The sequence below is a fragment of the Pan troglodytes genome, chromosome 1, assembly GCF_028858775.2.
Source record: "Pan troglodytes isolate AG18354 chromosome 1, NHGRI_mPanTro3-v2.0_pri, whole genome shotgun sequence".
Taxonomy (NCBI): domain Eukaryota; kingdom Metazoa; phylum Chordata; class Mammalia; order Primates; family Hominidae; genus Pan; species Pan troglodytes.
In genome coordinates this window covers 214,422,438-214,443,666 of record NC_072398.2, presented here as the reverse complement: position 1 = coordinate 214,443,666, position 21,229 = coordinate 214,422,438, and the positions used below count along the sequence as shown (strand labels likewise).

Genomic DNA, 21,229 nt, shown 5'->3' with positions numbered 1-21,229 from the left:
AAAGACTGAGGAATTACTTTGGACCAGTGGCTTATTTCTCTAAACAGCTAGACCAGGTGGCAGCTGGGTGACCAGGAAGCTTGAGATCTGTGGCTACCATCACTCTATTGTTAGAAGAAACCACTAAGTTTACCTTGGGACAACAATTAGATGCCATACCACCCCACCCCCACCCCCTGCCACCCCAGGAAGTACAGTACAGAGGGTCCTAGAGGCAAAAGTACACCAATGGCTAACAGGGGGCCAGTTACTTAAATATCAGACCCTTCTGCTTGACACCCCAGATGTTACCCTGAAAGTATGCTGATTTTTAAACCCTGCTACTCTGTTGCTGCACCTCACGTCTCAAGAAACAGATCCCCAATTCATTGACTCCTGTGTGGAAACCACGGAAGAGCTCTACTCTAGAAGGCCCAACCTTGAAGACAAGCTCTTGTCTAACCCAAATGTTGAGTGGTTTAGAGATGGAAATAGCTATATTCATGAGGGAGTAAGAAAGGAAGCTTAGCCAACAAGAAATCATTGAGGCCAAGGGTTTACCTTCTCAGACTTCTGCTCAAAAAGCAGAATTAGCTGCTCTAATTAGGGCCTTCCAACCATGAAAAGACTTAAGCTGGGCACGGTGGCTCACCCCTGTAATCCCAGCACTTTGGGAGGCCAAGGTGGGTGGATCACCTGAGGTTGGGAGTTTGAGACCGGCCTAGCCAACATGGCGAAACCCCGTCTCTACTAAAAATACAAAAATTAGCCGGGTGTGGTGGGGGGCACCTGTAATCCCAGCTACTTGGGAGGCTGGGACATGAGAATCCCCGAGTTTGCAGTGAGCTGAGATTGCAGTGAGCTGAGATCATGCCACTGCACTCCAGCCTGGGCGACACAGCAAGACTCCGTTTCAAAAAAAGAAGAAGAAAACCAAAACCCTCAAGAGTCAATGTGTTGACTGACTCTAAATGTGGGTTCCTGGTGCTCCATGCTCATGCAGCCATAGGGAAGGAAAGGGGACTATCAAAAGCCAAGGGATGCCCCATACAACTTTACTCAGATCTTGGAACTTTTCGATGCTGTCCAACTCCCAAAGAAATAACAATTACTCACTGCAGGGGACACCAGAAGGGAGACACTTTTATTATTAGAGGAAATTCCCTGGTGGAAAGAGCAGCTAAGGCCACAGCTAAGGAAACCCTGGTATTTCAAGCTGCTGCACTACTACCAGGTACTCCATCCGTGTCAGTGACACCATACTATACCCCTAAGGAAATTAAAGGAACTGAGTAAAAGGCTTCCAGGGAGACCCTCTGGATGGTTGGTAGAAAAGAACAAACTCTATTCCTGAGGCTGACAGATGGGAAATAATTAAACATTTTCATGATTCCTCACATTTGGGATGGGATTTTCCATTCAAATTAGTTTCCTAAATATTCTTGGGGAAGGGACTGTTCCAAACTATAAAAAGGGTTACCACTCAGGAAGCCACCCCATACCCCGATCCCTGCTTAAACCTGTACAACACCAAGGAACATACCATGGTGAAGACTGGCAGACAGACTTAACCCAGATGCCACCTTACAGGGAACTACAAGTTTTGCTAGTATTTATAGACACTTTCGACAGGTGGATAGAAGCTTTCCCCACAAGGACAGGAAAAGTACTGGAAGTGTCTAAATTCTTAAATCATTCCAAGATTTGGATTACCAAAAGGTTTGCAAGGTGACAACTGACCTCACTTCACAGCTAAGGTGACCCAGTGAGGTCATGCCTCAGCCTTAGGCATTACCTATCTTCACTCCTCATGGAGACCTCAGTCTTCAAATAACATAGAAAGCCAATCGCGACATTAGCAAAACTCTTTCAGTTTGGGGGCTTGCCTGCCCTGCGTCACTATCATTGTTTCCTTGGGTTTCCCAGGAATGTACATGTGTGAGACTGCCGCCCTGCTTATAGATCTGTTTCCCTGCAAGGAAACAGGAATATGTTGCCTGTGGCTTCCAGAGTTGGAGATACGTGTAGTTGCACCCCTGAGGGCTAACATTTAATTTTGGAATCAAGTGATGCATCCAGACTGGTTGCTATCATTCTGTGGTATATATTTAGTGAACACATTCATGATTGAGTTTCCTGCTTTTAGCTGGAGCAAGAAAGTTTTATAATTGTGATTTGTATGAAAAAATCATAGGCAATGGAATGGGTGTAAAATAAACTTTATTGTCAGAGGTTTCTAAAGGCTCATCCTTCAAGGAAAATGGACATATGCTGAAGAGCTGATAAACTGTCTACAGCAGTGTTATTCTAACCTAATCTTGATTCCAAGTTCTTGCCATTTTCCTCCAGCTGCTGTTGACTCCAGTTATATATAGGATGGGGGAAAGGGGATTATCTATGAATGTAGGCATCACTGTCTCTTGGGCAGTTATCACTGAAGGGATGTGATTTCTACAATCAAACTATCCATTTGGAGTACAAATCTGGAGTGGCTGTAAAATTCGGTTCTCAGAGATGAACTTGCAGATTCAGACTTTCAATTGTTCTGTTGTTTTAGTTTTTCTCATCAACTGGGGAACTGTTTGTGACTAAGCTTTGTTAAAAGTAGAGAAGAGCTTTTCATAGTTCCAACATTAGTTGTTACCCGAAACAAACAAAAACACACACACATACAATTAAACAATAATCTTTGGTGAGGTCTTGCTGATACCTGAGGCTGGAGTGAGAGCTGAGTGGTGATACAGGCCAGGTGCAAACTGAGTGCAACTAAGTGGATAATCTCCAGTAGTGAACTACAGTCTAGAAGAAGATAGTAATAATAGATTGAAAAAAAAGTCTCCTGAAATGAACTAGCTGGCCTGTGGTGTAGGACACAGGACCCCATCCACCTTATGATTCTAAAAGCCTTGCTCAAAGCCACTGCAGATGAGTTCGCTAGGTCTCTACCACCTCCTCAGCATCAATTGACTCTCCATAATACTCCTCTGGAGAGAAATAAGGGTCTTTCAACCTCCCAGGAAGGGATTTGCTTAGCCTCAAATGTGCACATTCAGAAATAGCTTGTCATAAGAAAGAGAGGATAGTTTGCAGAGAAATAACCCTCCTAAGTCCACATCCTATTCCTTTTAAATAAGAGAGTGGTGCCAAGGGAAGAGCCCTAGAATGTCAAAGCCAACAGGGTGCTCAGATACCACCCAAGTACAGTTCCATCTTTGGCCGTAAGGAGACAATGGTGTCAAGAGGCTGAGGCCATATGATCTGTAGGTGAAAAACCTGGGATGAGAATTGAGGCCTCAAACCTTTTCCCCTACATCAGAGAGTTTAGGAGCAGCTAGAGGGAAGGCTTCAATCTGGAGAACGCTAACAGGCTCTAGAGATTATTGGGTCATGGTGGCTGGGACAGAAATAAGGATTCACAGAAAGATGTTTATACTAAATGTTCTTCTGGGATTTTGCTTGATAAAAAGGCTGAGCAAAAGTAAAAATTTATTTCTTTTCTTTCTTTTTTTTTTTTTTAGACAGTTTCACTCTTGTTTCCCAGGCTGGAGTGCAATGGTGCAACCTCAGCTCACCACAACCTCCACCCCCTGGGGTTCAAGCAATTCTCCTGCCTCAGCCTCCCAAGTAGGTGTGATTACAGGCATGCACCACCACGCCCAGATAATTTTTTTTTTTTTTTTTAGTAGAGACGGGGTTCCTCCATGTTGGTCAGGCTGGTCTCAAACTCCCAACCTCAAGTGATCTTCCCAAAGTGCTGGGATTACAGGCTCCAGCCACCACACCTGGCCAAAAGTAAAAATTTTCTAATTGCAATTCTGAACCACTTAGGGATTGTGAAATCAATATAGTGGACTGCTTATTACTACAGGCTTTATTTAAATTCTAGGTAGGGTGGATTACACATAGTAAAAGATTTTCTAAAAACTGATCACAGGAGAGGCGCAGTGGCTCATTCCTGTAATCCCAGCACTTTGGGAGGCCGAGGCAGGCAGATCATGCGGTCAGGAGATTGAGACCATCCTGGCTACCACGGTGAAACCCCGTCTCTACTAAAAATACAAAAAAAAAAAATTAGCTGGGCATGGTGGTGGGTGCCTGTAGTCCCAGCTACTCAGGACGCTAAGGCAGGAGAATGGTGTGAACCCGGGAGGACGGGGCTTGCAGTGAGCCAAGATCACACCAATGCACTCCAATCTGGGCAACAGGGCAAGACTCCGTCTCAAAAAAAGAAAAGAAAAACTGATCACAAAGAATTGTATATTTCTCACTGCATCCTGTGGTCAGAAAAGTTTGAGAAACTGCTCTACATAGGCAAATTACAGGTCCAATCTCTCCATCTACCTCTTTATCTCTTCTCTATTTCCACGCTATGCAGACAAGACCACGGAGAGATGAAGGCAAATTCCATCAATGGGTGGTGTTAAGCCTTTTCTATGAGGTAGCTGCACATTTGGGGCACTTCAATACTGGTTACTTGAGATTCTAGTAGATAGATTGCCCTTTTCATCTCTAGCTACATGGTAAAATTACTTGGGAGCGTTTTAAGACTACTAGTGGCTTCCACCCACCTGGAAGCATTTAAATCAGAATCTCTATGTGTAGAGTCCAGGCACTTGTGTTAGTTAAAACCTCACCAGGCTTTATAATATGACAGAGTGGTTTAAAGCTACTGAGTAGACCCACCCTATTTCCTACCTTTCTCTTTGTTTCTCTTTCACCATAGGCTTCTTTCCCATGAGAAGGTAAAGATTTTAGTCTCTGTTTTCAGAGTCTCAAGTAAATCACTCTCTTTCTCAACTGGACTTCCAAGGCAAAGATTTCTTTCTATTTATCTATCTGCATTTTTACAAAGTTGGCCTCTGGATTCCCTTTTCCCAAACCTAATTCACCACAAAGGTGCCCCTCAAGTCAAGGAGCTGGGCTTTCATACACCTGCACCTGTCAATCATGGGTCAATATTTTGCAGGCAGGGTTGCTGGGTGCTGTGGGATTGACATAAACTCCCAGGTATTGCCAGCTCTGAGCCTCAGGCAAGCTTGTGACTAAATGACTCCAGTAGTCTGAGGATAGTCCTTACTCAGAAGGGTCTTTGGAAGCAAAAGCAAACATAGTCATGAGAGGGTAAAAAAAAAAAACAATCTCATGTCATCTTGGCTTATACCTAACAGAACTTGTGCAAGAATGGATATTAAGGTGGGTATTGTACACAGCAGAACTTAATAAATACCAAGTCTGGAGTTTAAGGGATAGGCTGAAGAGATTTTGCAGGTTTGTAAACATTTTTGCCAACTTGAACACACTTTTGTTTGGGTTTGGTTTTTCTTCTCAGTGGTAAGAGCTACGCACAATAGGGTAGCTAAGATATTATAATTTGAATCGATACATTTGTATTTTGCCGAGGACCAAGATGAACTATGATGATTTCCATTTTTTAGTACTTTATTTTCATCAGTTTGAAAATTAGGACTTTTGCTCCTTTTTTGGCTTGTGGCACCTTTTTGGTTTTCACACTTTCTCAAAGACCAGTAACTTAGAATCTAAATTATGATTGCTTATTCTTTCAGTACTCTAGGGGAAAGTTGAGTTAATCTTGACAAAATGTATTCAATTAAAATAATTGTTCTCTTAAATCTTTCTTTCTTTCTTTCTTTTTTCTTTTTTTGGAGATGGAGTCTTGCTCTGTCACCCAGGCTAGTGTGCAGTGGCACAATCTTGGCTCACTGCAACCTCCGCCTCCTGGGTTCAAATGACTCTCCTGCCTCGGCCTCCTGAGTAGCTGGGCCTATAGGCGCATGCCATCACGCCCGGCTAATTTTTGTATTTTTAGTAGAGATGGGGTTTCACCATGTTGTTCTCTTAAATCTTTTCACCTTTTAAGTTTGTCCTTCCTTTCTCCAATTTGCAATAGTGGAGTGTGGCTCGCAGCTAAATAGTAGACTTCTCAGAGCTACTTATTCCTGGAGCCTGGCAGTCTGCAGGCCTGGAGGGGGAGCATCTAGAAAGCAGCCCTCTCTAAGTTGAGAATAACTATGAGAATTGTGGGTTATAAGGCTTTGAGCAGCTCTGGCCTCCCCGTCCTCTTTTGTTTCTACTGTGGGGTGTGACAAGAGAAGGAACTCGTCTGAGAGAGACTTCATATTGTAGCCTTTCACCGCTTACTTCTGGAAATTTGATTCAGGCAAGCCAGGGAGAATCTCTGGTATTCTTCTCTGAGAAGAAGAATTCATTATACAGCTGGACAATGGAATCTATGATCTGCCTGTAGAGGTTAGAGGTGCATCCTGTTCCAGGAAATAATTACAATTTAGGCAAGTTATACATGTTTGCTTAAGAGAATGCTTTCTGCACATTTCCTGTTCTTCCTTTCTATCTTAGCCTAGGGAGAAAACCGTGGGGACTCAGGGCTGGAACTTTAGTGTGATGGGGCAGAAGCTTAATTTTCACATGGTTCTCAACAAATGGCAGCACATCCCATGTATTATCATGTCCAATGGCTGCAATATGAAGGAGGCTTTTCCAAAATAGTTGCTGCTTTGGTAAAAAATTAACTAGATGGATTCAAAGTCAAATTTGAAGAAAGCTGAGCAGGCAGAAGAAACAATCAGCGAACCTGAAGATAAGGCAATGGAAATCATCCAGGTTGAGGAACAGAAATAAAATAACACTGAAGAAAAGTGAACAGAGCCTAAGTGACCATCAAGTGGACCACCATGTACATTGTGGAATTTCTTTTTTGTTGTTGTTGTTTTGGGGGGTGGGAGGGGGGAAGGAGTTTCATTTTTGCTGCCCAGACTGGAATGCAATGGCGCTATCTCAGCTCACCGCAACCTCTGCCTCCTGGTTTCAAGCAATTCTCCCACCTCAGCCTCCCGAGTAGCTGGGATTGCAGGCATGCACCACCATGCCTGGCTAATTTTGTATTTTTAGTAGAGACGGCATTTCTCCATGTTGGTCAGGCTGGTCTCAAACTCCTGACCTCAGGTGATCCTCCCGCCTCGGCCTCCCAAAATGCTGGGATTACAGGCATGAGCTACCGCTCCCAGCCTTGCATTGTGGAATTTCTAAAGAAGAGGGAGAGAAGGGCAAGAGAGAATATTTGAAGAAATCATGGCTGAAAGCTTCCCAGATTTCATGAAAGACATGAATACAACCACAGTAGCATAACAAACTCCAAGTAAGATAAACTTAAAGAGACCTACACCAAAACACATTATAATCAAACTTTCAAAAGTCAAAGACAGAGAATCTTTAAATTGGTAAGAGAAAAGCAACTGGTCACATGCAAGAAATCTTTAATAAGATTATCAACAGATTTCTCATCAGAAACTTTGGAAGCAGGAAGGACAGGAAATCAAAAGCTGCCAACAACCAGGAGGGATGGCTCATACCTATAATCCCAACACTTTGGGTGGCTGAGACAGGCAGATCACTTGAGGTCAGGAACTCAAGACCAGCCTGGCCAACATGGCAAAACCCTGTCTCTATTAAAAATACAAAAATTAACCAGGCGTGGTGGTGGGTGACTGTAATCCCAGCTACTTGAGAGACCAAGGTGGGAGAATCACTTGAACCTGGGAGGCGGAGGTTGCAGTAAGCCAAGATCTCGCCACTGCACTCCAGCCTGGGTGATAGAGTGAGACTCTGTATTAATAAACAAACAAACAAAAGCTGCCCGTGAAGGGGAAAAGGATCAATAAATGGGCATTCCAAAAAGTCAAAAGTCACACAAATATCAAGCCAAAATAAACTGGTTTCCTGACTGGAAATTGAACCCAGGCTATGGCAGCAAAACACAGAACTTTAGGCACTGAACTGCAAGGTAGAGCAGACTTTATTGTGCATCCTGGAAGGGATCCAGAGCAGGCAGTTTGAGCTTATGAAGAATTTTAACTTTGTTTTGGGTCAAATTTTGCTCTTTAATTTAGTCAAGAGAATTTTTTTCCCTACACAACACACATAATATTGTCAAGAGAATTTTTAAGGGTAGCCATGACACTACTATGTGTGTTTGTTTTAATTTGATCTTCCTATGAACTGTTAAAATAAGAGATCTCTAAAATCTTTTTTTTTTAATTCAGGTGTCTAATTTAAGGGATCCATCTTCAGGCCATTGGCAATTAGAATTTCCAATGGTGTAATTATTGCAATAGCAATTCAACCAAATAGCCCCTTTCTGGAAAACCCAGGATGTCATTTTCCAGGTTAACCTTCTGGGAAGGGCAAAGAAGAGGCAATCCCAAAGATTCCCCTACAAGAAAAAAGTTCAATGCAAGGAGTAGACCACAGATGGGTAAGGATGATGTTTGCCTCCAGCAACTCACAAATTTATGGGGACTTCCAGTCACAGACCTGTGAATCCATGATACCAGGTAGGCCCTCTTGGGATTGAGCTTTCCTAGAACTAACCAGGCAACAAGAATTGAGATGACAAAAGCCTCAAATGGATGGGACTTCTTAAGACAAACCCCAAGAGCTTGACATGGTCAGAACAAAAAGTGTGCTGGGGTTCCCAGCCATTTTCAGAGGCCACCTAGTATGATCTGAAAGTTACCGCCTCTTTCCAGATAGTGGAAACCAAGAGAAAGCGCTCCCACTTGGTCACAAGTCAAGCTCTCAAGGACATAAAATAAGATGAGAAGGAACCTCAACCAGTACCCCCTTTTATGACAGAATAACACATAGAGACAAAGACAAAGGAACAGACAATTTCTGGGAAGAAAGGGATTAAACAGTAGGAATTGGTACCACAAAGTACCAAAAAGCACACCAGAGTCACTACACCCAAGACTAGTCACACAAATCCTTTTCTCCAATTAAGCAAGATTTTGGAGAGGGAAAAGAAACAAACAGTGATTTTTACCATCCACTTGATGAGATTCCTCACAGAGAAGGAGGCCAGGAGCCTGGCTGGTAAAAAAAATTCTTACCCTTATGACAGCTGATCAGATCCTGGGTTCTTCACTGCAGCTTCCAGAAGAGCAGAGCTTTCCTATCCTGCTTACAGCTCCAAAACTGTAGGGGCCAATGGAAACCCTCCCTCTTAACTCTCTGAAGTTTCACTCAAAAATCAAGTCACAAAAGGCAGATTAATTGGAGAAAAGGCATAAAATGTACTAACATGTGCATGGGGAGAGTCACAGAGTGATTACCCTCCCCTACCCACAATGGGATGCAGAAGCTTATATACCATCTTGAGGTAACAGAATGAATGAGGGCTCAAAGCATGGCCAAAACCAGGTGCAATCAGAGTCAGAGGTATATCCATTTATTGTGGACAAGATAAGTGATGGCAGGGAGAGAAAATGAGGCTCGGCTAGCAAAGGTGGTCTTAATATGTAAATGAAACCTTACAGGTAGCAGCTCTCAGAGAGAATAAACCCTAAAAGTTTCTTTCAGACCTTTACAGGTGTCAGACTCTCAGTTCATCTTTCCTAGATCTGGACAAGGAAAGACTTGGCTGTATCAATGCAGATTCCCTACAGATGCAAATCTCCCCAACAAAAGACAACTTTGCAGGGCTACTTCTGCAGCTGGCTTTCTGAACAGACATCTCAAAATATGTCAAAGAAATGTAGTTTGGGGTCAAATATTTTTAATTCCTTCACATCTACAGCCTGATGCACCTGCCGTTTCAACGCACCATTGTTGGTGGCAACTCCATTCTTCCCTACACTCAAGCCAAAAAACCAAGTTCTCCTTGAGGCTAGTCTTTTTCTCACAGCACATATTCAATTTGTCAGAAAACTTATGTTTCCTGTTTGGTTAATTACAGATTTTGATCTGCCCAATCTTTCTCTTTCTTGGTCTCTGAATTTTGGCAAAGGAGTCTCCTGATACAGGCAGGATCGATTCTACTGACGATTCTCAAAACCGTCAGACACTTAAGAGCCTTAATCTCGGGGTCGGGGTTTGGGCCGCCCTCGAACCTTTTCTTTGGGCCTACCCATCAAAATCAGCCTGGCCAGGCCTGTCTTCAAGGCCCAGGGGCAGGGCCAGGTCGTCCCGACGCTTCTTGAAGCTTCTCCCGCCGGGTCGGCAGCCACCCTCCCCTTCCCTCTGACCTGCAGAGAAGCTTCAGGGGGCATTTATTCAATTTGCTAGGAGCCCATGGGCGCAGGTGCACGGTGACTCTGTGGTTCCCACTGCACCCACCGCCCTCCTTGGTCCTCTCAGTGTCTGCAGCGGGCAGTAATGTTCTGGGTGAGCTTGGGCTCCGAAGACACCCAGTCAAGGAGGGACCGGTAAGGAAGGGCACTGGCCCCTTAGGTCCTTCGCACCCAGGGATCCGAAAAAGGTCTTGAAGAAACAGAAAGGGAGAGTTGGAAGTAGATCAAAGGGAAAGAAAGAAAATCCTAGATTTCCTATCTGAAGGCACCATGAAGAGAAACTCCGTCTCCTCTGGGCCGCGTCCTCACGTTGCTGGTGAACCGAGTTCCGTTCTCCATTGGAGACCAAATCAGTTGACTTTGGCTTGACTCCTAGTGAAGAAGCCCCGCTTTGTCCTCCCCTGTTTAGCTCTTGGTCCTGAAGCACTTGATTGTCTCTCCCGGGCTTTCGATGGATTTCAGGGGTGCAACTGAGAAATTTGTTTTTAGTACACCTACTTGAAGTAAGAATATTTTAAAGTATTTTTGCAAGGAAAAACGTTTCCTTTTGCAATGAAGACATTCAGATGTGAGGAAAATCACTAGGCTGGGGAAAGCAAATGCTGTTGAGAATGTCTCACAAACACAAATTCCACATCAGCAGGTAGGTTTGACCCTCAGGTTGGGCACATTTTAAGTGCACTGTTGGAACTTAAGATGAATCTAGGACATTCATGATTAATATTTTTAGTGTTTCAGTACAATTTAATATTTTAAATTTAAATACACATTCTGAAAATTGTATAACCAGCACAAGAAACCGGCTTTACGCCCTATTTACAAACATAGGAAAGAAAGATGATATTTTAAATGACAATGCTTCATAAATGGCAACATTTTTAAAGTACCTAGAGAAAAAAAGTTAACCTAGAATTCTATGCAAAAATAAAATTTCAAAACTGTGAGTGAAATAAGGACATTGAAAAACATACGGAAGCTAAAACAATTCACCAACCCACGCTACAAGAAATCTTGAGTCCTCCAGGCAGAAGCGAAAGGATACCAGATAAAAATGTGGTCCTACACAAAGAAACGAATATTGGAAATGGCATTTCGAAAGCATGTACTACACGTTTTCTTATACTTTAAATCTTTCAAAAAATATTTGACGTAATAAATAAAAGTAATAATAATGAATCACAAAGGTTATAGTGCATAAAGTAAAAATACATAACATTAGGATAAAGGCCAGAAAGGGAGGCATAATGACACTAGAAAGCAGACTATGATAAATTAAAGATGTATCCCGGAAACCCTAAAGCAGCCTCTGAAATAAGAAAACGGTTATAGCTAATAAAGCAACAAAGGAAAGAAAACGGAATGAAATAAAAGCTATGTAAACACTATGCTGGAACAACTCCTCTCCAGGCCTCCACCCTACAGAAATACACCAGTGGCCAATGAGAGTGTACAAGAGTGATGACTGCAGCATTACTTGTAATCATAAAATAATAAAACCAACGTAATTTTAAAGATATAGGAAAAGGGTTTTATTTATTTAACAGACAGACAATTGAACAAGCAAACAATGGGAGCAAGTCCTTTGCCAAAAGGAACACAGAGGGTCATGATGATGCTACTCCTCCAAGGATTTCAGAGTTCCCAGACGCCTAGTTTTCTGTCTAGTTCTTCTGGAAGATGTTATTCTTGGGGAGCAATAGGTCCTCGAGTTTGGGGCTCTTTCAGGTTCTCTCTCCATTTCCCCATTCTACTACAATAAACAAACAAACAAAAACAATTCTCACTTCCAGAAGATCCCGCCTGTGCCCCTTCATGAGCCTTTCAGGAGGTCTGGATGTCTGGTCCACCGCTCCCCGGCTTCTTTCCCAGCTTTTGCTTTTTCCTTTCCCAGCTCTTGACCTACCACCCCACGGCCGGACCACCGCCCAGCTGAGCCCCCGCGGCTCCACCGCGCAGAAGGTGCCCCAGAGGCCCTGCCAGTTGCCCTCCCTGCCGGGTGCCGAGAAATCAACGCTTTGTAAAAAGAACTTCCCCGTGGAAAAAATCTCTTGATTTCCACTCTCAGGGCTCTTCAAAGGACTAAAAGCTAAAGGCGACAATGAATTCATTCCACAAGTCCTAGTCATGCGCCCTGGTGAGTACCAGACCCTGCTCCCCCCGAGGGGACCCACGAGCGACCCTCACCACCATCCCTGCCCTGGTGGAGCCCCCGTGCGGAACACAGGATCCGAAGATGGCAGCGGAAGCTCCTCAGCGGCCCCGAAAGCGACTGGGCAGGGTGGGCACAGGCTCCTTCAATGGGTGAAGGCGGCGCAAAGAACGGGAAGAACCAACCGGGAGCCCACAGGGCGTTCAGCTTCCTTTGGGGCCCCAGGCAGCTCGGGCTGGGTCGCCCACCAGGGAGTTTCTGGAAGCTTCTGAAGCAGGCGAGGGGCAGGGCGAGCGAAGGCAATTCTGCTGTTCTTCTGGCTCCGGAATCTCCTAAAGCGCAGGCGTCCAACGTGACCGGCGCGACTCACCGCTCTAATCTCTCTAGTTTTCCAAGGCCTTGCTCGGTGGTCCTGCCCGGTGGGCCCTGAGAATAGACGGAACGGAGGACGTTCAGTGAGTGCGCCCTTCCTATATGCCCAGTAGAGTTAGAAGCGCTTGTCTCTGTGGCGCAATCGGTTAGCGCGTTCGGCTGTTAACCGAAAGGTTGGTGGTTCGAGCCCACCCAGGGACGCTTATTGGACGTTTTGAAGCATTCACGCAATGTCAACCACTGGATAAATGGGGAAGATTTTATCTTCCCGAAGTCTCAAGCCACTAATTTATGAGCCACTAATTTATGACTGATCCCTGTCAAGGGCCGCCCACCTCCCCGACCAGATTCTTAACCGGCTATCTCCTGAAATGCCGGGTTTACACCTGTGTCACTAAGGAATCCTGAAACAGAGACCTAGGAACCCACTTCTGATGTGATAAAATTCTAATTCAGTCCGTTATACGCTTAAACGAGTATTTACGTGTCTCCATTTTTTCATATGTTAGTAATAGGAGTCCAGTATTACCTCCAGGATGTGCCTGGGTTTCCCGATTGCTCTATCAATAATGTCACCAGTGGAATCATTCATCATGAAAGTGATTCTCTCCATCATTTTTGAAAATAGTATTTTTCCTCAGTTTATGCATGATTTATTTAACCCTTTTCAAAATGTTTTTGTTAGCCAGGCATGGTGGCATGCACCTGTAATCCCAGCTACTCCGGAGGCTGAGGCAGGAGAATCGTTTGAACTTGGGAGGTGGAGGCTGCAGTGAGCTGAGATCACACCGCTGCACTCCAGCCTGAGCATCAGAGCGAGACTTCATCTCAAAAAAAAAAAATGTTTTTGAGATGACGTTAGTTTCATAGTTTTAGGATTACAAAGAATGCTGCAGTCACCAGTCCTGTGCAGATATCTTTGGTCATTGTGGAAACGTTTACCCTGCAGACATTTCTATGGTGTAGAGAGCTGGATGTGCCATTGCTACATTATAGTGCTTGTATAATGCTTCTAATCTGAGTCAATTCTGCAAACGTATCTTTCACGGGAGCAGTACGAAATAATATTCCAATATGAATGTTTATAAGAGGAAAAATGTGCAGATGTGCAGTTGAGCTGCGTGCCTCTCCATGGGGCTCATGTTCATAAAATGGTGGCGTTAGCAATCATCTGAGAGTGGAGTTTGTGGCCCTCTGACGTCAAAATCTGAGGCAATGGACATGAAAACCCTCACTGTACATCCTCTGTAGTCTGGCCAGAATCATTCCTAGGTCGGTGGTCTCTTATCAGGAGGGAATGCTGCTTGCTTGTTTTGTCAAAACCACAAAAGGGAGGGAAAGCATCAGGCTGTTGGTTGATAACAGCAGTGAAGCAAGTCTCTCTAAAGGCTTGGATTGTTAACCCTTAGGAAAAACAATCCTAATTCTTGCCAGATGGTGCCATGCACTTCCAGGCTCTTGGTGTCCCAAACAAAGAACTGTACATGACACACACAAAGCAGCAAAGCAAAGCAAAATTTATTAAGCACAGTAACAGTCTCAGAGTGGGGAGAGTGGACTGACCTCTGGGATGTGAGATCAGTATTAGTTTGGTGTACTTTGGGTCTTTTTATGTGTGTTTTTTTTTCTTCTCTTCACAAGGATGCCTAATCGTTAGCCAGTGTTTGCCTTTTGATTGATAGGTGGGTTGCTTAGTTATTTTGGCCCTTGTGTGCTTGCACATTGCCTCCATCCCATAATTTTAAGTACATGCATGATATGCAGTCCATATGCATGAGTTTTAATGAGCTGATTATCATATGGAGTCATGTTAAGGATACTTTTTTTCTCTAATGCACATGCCTATCTCTGAGGAGCTGCCCCTTTACTGGTTTGGATCTGGCCAGCCATGGGGTCCTGGCTTGCTTTTCTTTTTTTTTTTTCTTTTTTTTTGAGACAGAGTCTCGCTCTGTTGCCCAGTCTGGAGTGTAGTGGTGCAATCTCGGCTCACTGCAAACTCCGCCTCCCGGGTTCAAGTGATGCTTCTGTCTCAGCCTCCCAAGTAGCTGGGAGTACAGGAGTGCACCACCACGCCCAGCTAATTTTTTGTATTTTTAGTAGAGATGGGGTTTTGCCATGTTGGCCAGGCTGGTCTCAAACTCCTGACCTCAGGTGATCTGCCTGCCTTGGCCTCCCAAAGTGCTGGGATTACAGGCATGAGCCACCGTGCCCAGCCTTGCTTGCTTTTTTAAATCTTACTTTTTGTTTTGGCTGCTCAACTTCTGCCTTATATCTTGCTTCTTGCTCTCCCACCCCATCACCTTGCTTCTTTCTCTGCTTTCACTCACTCTGCCTTTTATCCAACTTCCAATTCCCTCTGCTGTTCTCCTGCATCATAATGGCAGTTAGTGAGGGGAGGGTTTTGAGGTGGCATGTCCAACCTCCTAGCCTGCCACATCCAGAAACCGCTTTCGAGGTTTCTCTGTGGTCCTGTCAGCCAAGAGGGAGTCCATTCAGTTGGTTGTAGGGCCTAGGGCTTATTTTTATTTCTCAAACCTGACAAGATAAAGCTGGATTAATGCAGATTCTCTGCAGGTGTAAATTTCCCCTACAAATGACAGTTTTGCAGAGTTCCTTCTGTTTGCTGGCTCTCTGACAGCCATCTTAAAATATGCCAAAGAAATATATTCTGGGGTAAAATACTTTGATTTTCTTCATCTATCAACAGCTTCACCATGCTGACAGCCTCCAATCCAAGCATACCTGAAGCTTTTCTTTGTTTGTTTGTTTGTTTGTTTGAGACACAGTCTCGCTCTGTCACCCAGGCTAGAGTGCAGTGGCGTAATCTCGGCTCACTGCAAGATTCGCCTCCCAGGTTCACGCCATTCTCCTGCCTCAGCCTCCAGAGTAGCTGGGACTACAGGTGCCTGCCACCACACCTGGCTAATTGTTTGTAAATTTTTTAGTAGAGATGGGGTTTCACCATGTTAGTCAGGATGGTCTTGATCTCCTGACCTCGTGACCACCCACCTGGGCCTCCCGAAGTGCTGAGATTACATGTGTGAGCCACCGTGCCCGGCCCCTGAAGCCTTTCTTTTTAAAAAGCTTTCCCACCTTTATGACTGCCTTCAAGTCTCTGCCAAAACACAAATAACAGTGACTGACTCCCTGCTATAGCAAGCTCAGAATAAATAGCTTTTGCTTTTTTTCATTTGGTTGGTCTTTGTTTATTTGCAGAAGCTTCAATGTAGAGTTGACAAGGACTCCAGTCTTTGACCAAACCTTAGTAGTTTCCTCTGAGCCCTTTTCTCTGTTATTTCTTTCCCTGCCAAGTCCAGTTTTAGGAAAGAATACTGTTGAGTCTAGTTTAGCAAGAGTCCTCGCAACCACCTTTGATAGCTAATCAAGTTCCTCTTAGTAATTTTCCATCCACTGACTTTCTTATCTTGCCAATTGGCTATAATCTTCAACTCCTCCTGCTGTATTCGAGGTTGAGCCCAGTTCTCTGCTGGTCTCTCTTGCCTACTGTAGTACATACAATAACATCTGTCTCATGTTTTTAAGAAGTGTCCAGTGCAGCCCCTCAGAAACTACCTTTGCAAAATTAGGACAACAAGAGAAAGCTGACATGGCTGACTCCATCTTGGTTCTAGCCTCACAGGCTTGCTGTCTTTGCTCATTCCTGTGCAATTTCTCCCAAGCTATCTTTGGGAAAAATTGAGTTTATAGTTTAAATCAGGGCTCCCCAATCCCCAGGGCCATAAGACAGGTACTGGTCCATGGCCTGTTAGGAACCCAGCTGAACAGCAGGAGGTGAGCTGCAGGCTTTCGAGCATTACCGCCTGAGCTCTGCCTCTTGTCAGATCAGCATGAGCATTAGCTGCTCGTCGGAGCTCGGACCCTATTGGGAACTGCTCATGTGAGTGATCCAGATTGCGCACTCCTTATGAGACTGTAACTGATGCCTGATGACCTGAGGTGGAACAGTTTCATCTGGAAACCATCCACCACCCCCTTCCATGGAAAAACTGTCTTCCATGAAACCAGTCCCTGGTGACAAAAAGGTTGAGGACAGCCAAAAAGGCTGCTTTAAATGATAACCTTCCCCAAAACTAAATTACCCCTGTAAAATGAATGAAAGGCCACCAAGTTAGAAGGATGAAAGGGGCCTGATTTCTACTAAGATGTATGCCTCGTTAAATAATTACCAGCCATTATTCCAGAAGTCACAAGATTGGGAGCTTCCCCAATTACTGCTGTGAAGAACATCACTATTGTAGAACCTAAGATTGGCCTCTTGAGATGTCTTTTCAGGCTTTGGCATTTCTGACTGCTGGATGGCACCATCTGGCCCAAAAATCAACCAGTTCCTTAGCCCCCACCCAGAAGCTGACTCCATGCAGGAGGGCCATTTTCCATGCCCCTGTGATTTCATCCCCAACAATCAGCACCGCGCAAGCCCTAGCCCCCTCCCCAACAAACTATCTTTGAAAAACCCCTTACCTCCAAGCCTTCAGTGAGATTGGTTTGAGTAATAACTCTGTCTCCCACATGTCGTGGCTGGCCTGTGTCAATGAAACTCTTTCCTGCAGTGCCATGGTCTCCATGAATTGAGTTTTTGTGTACATTGGTCAGGAAGAACCCATCAGGCGGTTACATCTGCAGGATGGTGCCAGTCCTTTCCACAAAGGCTGGTCAGATACCCAGAAAACATTTCTCCACTACTACCTGGACAATGTGTCTCCCTGTCAATCTCCAGGGAATGGGGCCTGGATCAAGTATTTAGTATTCAGCAGTTACTACACTGTCACCTAATCCCTCATTTTCAATATTTTGCCATGCCTTCCAGTGGCCTAACTGGCCACCATGCCACAGAATCTTTACTTTATGGTCTCCAAGGAGAACTCTCCACTCGATGTTTTGTGATTTGAGCAATGGAATAGAATCTGATACTGGTGGGCTGGGGGAGGTCCCTGGACACTGGTGGGATCTCGACCCCAGCCGTGGTGTCCAGGCTGTTGACACCATCGTGAGAACAAAGTCAAAGATGAGTCAGCAAATAGTGAAAGAAGAGCTTTATTGCAAAGCAAAAAGTACACACTCAAGAAAGGGGAGCTTGGGCATACCTGAGAGAGAATAATGGGTTCTGGGGTTTCATCTTGATGGGTTTCTTTAACCAAGAATTGGAATATTCACGAAAATTCCTGGGTAAAGGTGGAGATTTCTTGGAACTGTGGTGCCATTTTTACATCAAACACTGGTCTCAGAACTGTCATGGCACTGGCGGGTGTGTGATTTAGTATGTTAATGAGCATATAATGAGGGCCTAGGTAAAACCTCCATCAAATCCAGTACCACGTTGGGTCCACTCAGTCTTAGCCAGCTTGGTCCACACCCTGGTTTTTCAGCGTCTTAACAGCCCACAGCCTCAAGTCATGTAAATCTGCTGCCTAGAATTTGTTATCCTGTGACCACCCTGTAGTATTCCTGTCTGAAATCTACTTGTAAATATTCAAATGGTCTTTGACTTGGGCATTCCAACTTTGCTTACTTCACAGTGTTTCCTGCGTAATATATAAGAAAAGATGATCCAGACATTTGTTAAACATCTCAAATAAGATGTAGCCCAGGTATTTGTGTCAAATTTGGATTATTTTGGTTTCGTCTTTGCAGAATATAAAAAACTAACATGAGGTAAGCACTAAGGTGTGGAGATGGCTGTGCAAGAGATGACAAAGTCCAGCACCACACTTGAGAGTGTCCAATCATCTCTTCTGGGGCAGCATAGTTTTCTACAATACGGATTTTTGAAAAAAAAAACATCAAAAAAAAACCTACAAGATTCATGAAACTGGACAACTGTCTTTATAACATTACCAGTGATAAAACCAGTAAGGAAGGCTGGTTTGCAGTCATCTGAGCAGCCTCTTTACTTTCATAAATATGGTTTCTCTCTGATATTAAACGGCTTCCAATTGCAAGCGGAATGCTGCATCACAAGGATAAGGATGTGAAGAGAACCGGTTTCTTTTGTAATCCGAAACATTCTAGTCTGCGAATTAAAAGCCATTATTTGAAGAAGGATGCCCCGGCTCCATCTGGCCACCGAAAGGTTGCTCCTTAACACAGGCTAAGGACCAGCTTCTTTAGGAGAGAACAGACGCAGGGGCGGGAGGGAAAAAGGGAGAGGCAGACGTCACTTCCCCTTGGCGGCTCTGGCAGCAGATTGGTCGGTTGAGTGGCAGAAAGGCAGACGGGGACTGGGCAAGGCACTGTCGGTGACATCACGGACAGGGCGACTTCTATGTAGATGAGGCAGCGCAGAGGCTGCTGCTTCGCCACTTGCTGCTTCGTCACGAAGGAGTTCCCGTGCCCTGGGAGCGGGTTCAGGACCGCTGATCGGAAGTGAGAATCCCAGCTGTGTGTCAGGGCTGGAAAGGGCTCGGGAGTGCGCGGGGCAAGTGACCGTGTGTGTAAAGAGTGAGGCGTATGAGGCTGTGTCGGGGCAGAGGCAGAGGATCTCATACTTACCTGGCAGGGGAGATACTATGATCACGAAGGTGGTTTTCCCAGGGCGGGGCTTATCCATTGCACTCCGGATGTGGGAAACTCGACTGCATAATTTGTGGTAGTGGGGGACTGCGTTCGCGCTTTCCCCTGACTTTCTGTGGTTTCAAAGATAGACTGTACGCCAAGGATGATATCCTTTTTTTGTATTGGTTTGTGTCTTGGTTGGCGTCTTAGGTGTTAATCCTGCAGTGGAGGGCTGGGGAATAGGAAGTAACATATCACCTGCACGCCATAGGAGAAAAAGCGAGCATCCGCCGTATCGGCTTTGTAACACAAATTAGCTATCGTGAAGGCCGCTCAGCTCTTCCCTTTCTACCCTGGCTGCTTTTTGCAGGGATTGGTCCGTGGTCTCCAGTCTCTTGGGTTCTCACCCTGTGTGAAAATCTTCGTGTTTTGCCCTACCCCCCAGTCACTTCTTACACAGCCTCTGCTTCCAAGCGCAGCCCCCACAGGAGTTTGTAGGATTTCTGTGCTAGCGGGGAATGTGTTCTCACCTCATAGAGCCAGGTAGAAACTACGCAGATGGGCGCTGTTCTCTGGGAAGAAAGCAGGGCCTTTGGGGCTCTCAGTGTCCCCGTTGGGTTGTAGACATAACACGCTTACTTTGCGTAGGGGAACGGCTCTGCCGGCCCCCAGGTGCCCTCGCGCATATTCATGGAGGCCCGCAGGTCAGAACCGCAGTCTCACCTGTCTTGGCGGAAATGCCCTGCGATCCTCCCTGAGACAGAAGGCGGGAAGTTTTGTGAGGAGCCGGTCCAGTTTCCCTACTATCTCCTGCCGTTTATATATCTAGTCTTTCTTCAGACTTTAAGCGACTGCTTCATGTTTGATGTCTCACTCCCACATCCTACATCCACTGCCAGGCAACTTTCTAGATAGCACCCTGACCCATCCTTCCCACCCCCAAGAAGCCCTTTCCTATTTCTGGGGCCAGTGTGCTCCCCAGTCCCTCTTTCTTCAGGCCCTCGCTTATCACCTTCATGGACAGAAAATACTTAGCTCTCTCTCAACCTGAGGTTTACACCTGACACGCGTCAGTGCCCTGGCAACTTCCTTAATACCCCTTCTCAAATAGCACTGAAAATCATCTCTTTCTAACTCCCAGAACTATCTAATTGGTTTTGTCCCTGCACTACATGAATACTAGTATTCCACTACAGAGGAAAACCCCAGGCCTAGAGATGGCGGTTCTGGGCATTGTGCCAGCCTCTCCCAGGGTATGTTTTCTGACCTCACCTACTTTTGATCAACTGAGGTCAGGAGTTCAAGACCAGCCTGACCAACATGGCAAAACTCCGTCTCTACTAAAAATACATACACACGCACAATAATAATAATAATAATAATAATAATAATTGCCGGGCGCAGTGGTGTGTGTCTGTAATCCCAACTACTCGGGAGGCTGAGGGAGGAGAATCACTTGAACCCGGGAGGTGGAGGTTACTGTGAGCCGAGATCACGCCATTGCACCGCAGCCTGGGCAACAGAGTAAGACTCTGTCTCAAAAAAAGAAAAAAAATTAGTGCATCTGAGACATATTATTGGAGACAGTAGAATCCTGCGTCCAACAGGCACTTGGTGCAGATCTGAACCCATTGAGCTATTGGCTCATGTTCCCTATGTTCTATTAAGTATCATGAGCAGAAATTGAGCTCTTTGGCTTTTACCCACTGAGTATGGCTATAGGACAGGTCTCTCTCTCTCTCTCTCTCTCTCTCTCTTTCTCTCTCATTCTTTGCATCATTATTTTTTGCCATCAGTGTGGGTTTTTGGTTTTGAGGTTATGAAGTGAATTTCTGGGGACAATCTCTGTTGGGTCGTGTTGACAAGGATCCAGTCCCTGTTTGGTGATACATGACAGCTAATCTGGTCTGTGAGTCTTCTTTATTGTCTATTTATTGTCCTGAGAATAATGGTATTTCCTGATATTTGAGACTGCAGCAATGATAAGTTGTTCAGATCTTGTCTTTCCAATGTTTGGTAAAAATTTTATAGGCCCAATTGTTGTCAATATCTGCAAGAGTGGCATCTCTGTTACAAGAGTGATCTTACTACTCAATGTCCCCCCTCCCAC

General features: G+C 45.0%; 1 protein-coding gene, 1 non-coding gene and 2 pseudogenes across 2 annotated transcripts in view; all 4 read left to right on the top strand.

Annotated features, from left to right (window-relative positions):
• Positions 1-8,275: 8,275 nt before the first annotated feature.
• LOC129138136 (uncharacterized) lies at positions 8,276-13,494 on the top strand (annotated as a pseudogene).
• TRNAN-GUU (transfer RNA asparagine (anticodon GUU)) lies at positions 12,734-12,807 on the top strand. Its single transcript has one exon. It is a non-coding gene; the product is annotated as a tRNA-Asn (tRNA).
• A 3,277-nt stretch (positions 13,495-16,771) lies between the features above and the next one.
• LOC129136527 (neuroblastoma breakpoint family member 15-like) overlaps positions 16,772-21,229 on the top strand; it is a 49,589-nt gene continuing 45,131 nt past the window's right edge. Inside the window, exon 1 of the mRNA XM_063804772.1 lies at positions 16,772-18,990. The gene's annotated coding sequence lies outside the window, so the exon portion shown is untranslated. The remainder of the gene's footprint in view (positions 18,991-21,229) is intronic.
• On the top strand, positions 19,109-19,245 carry LOC129138458 (U1 spliceosomal RNA; annotated as a pseudogene).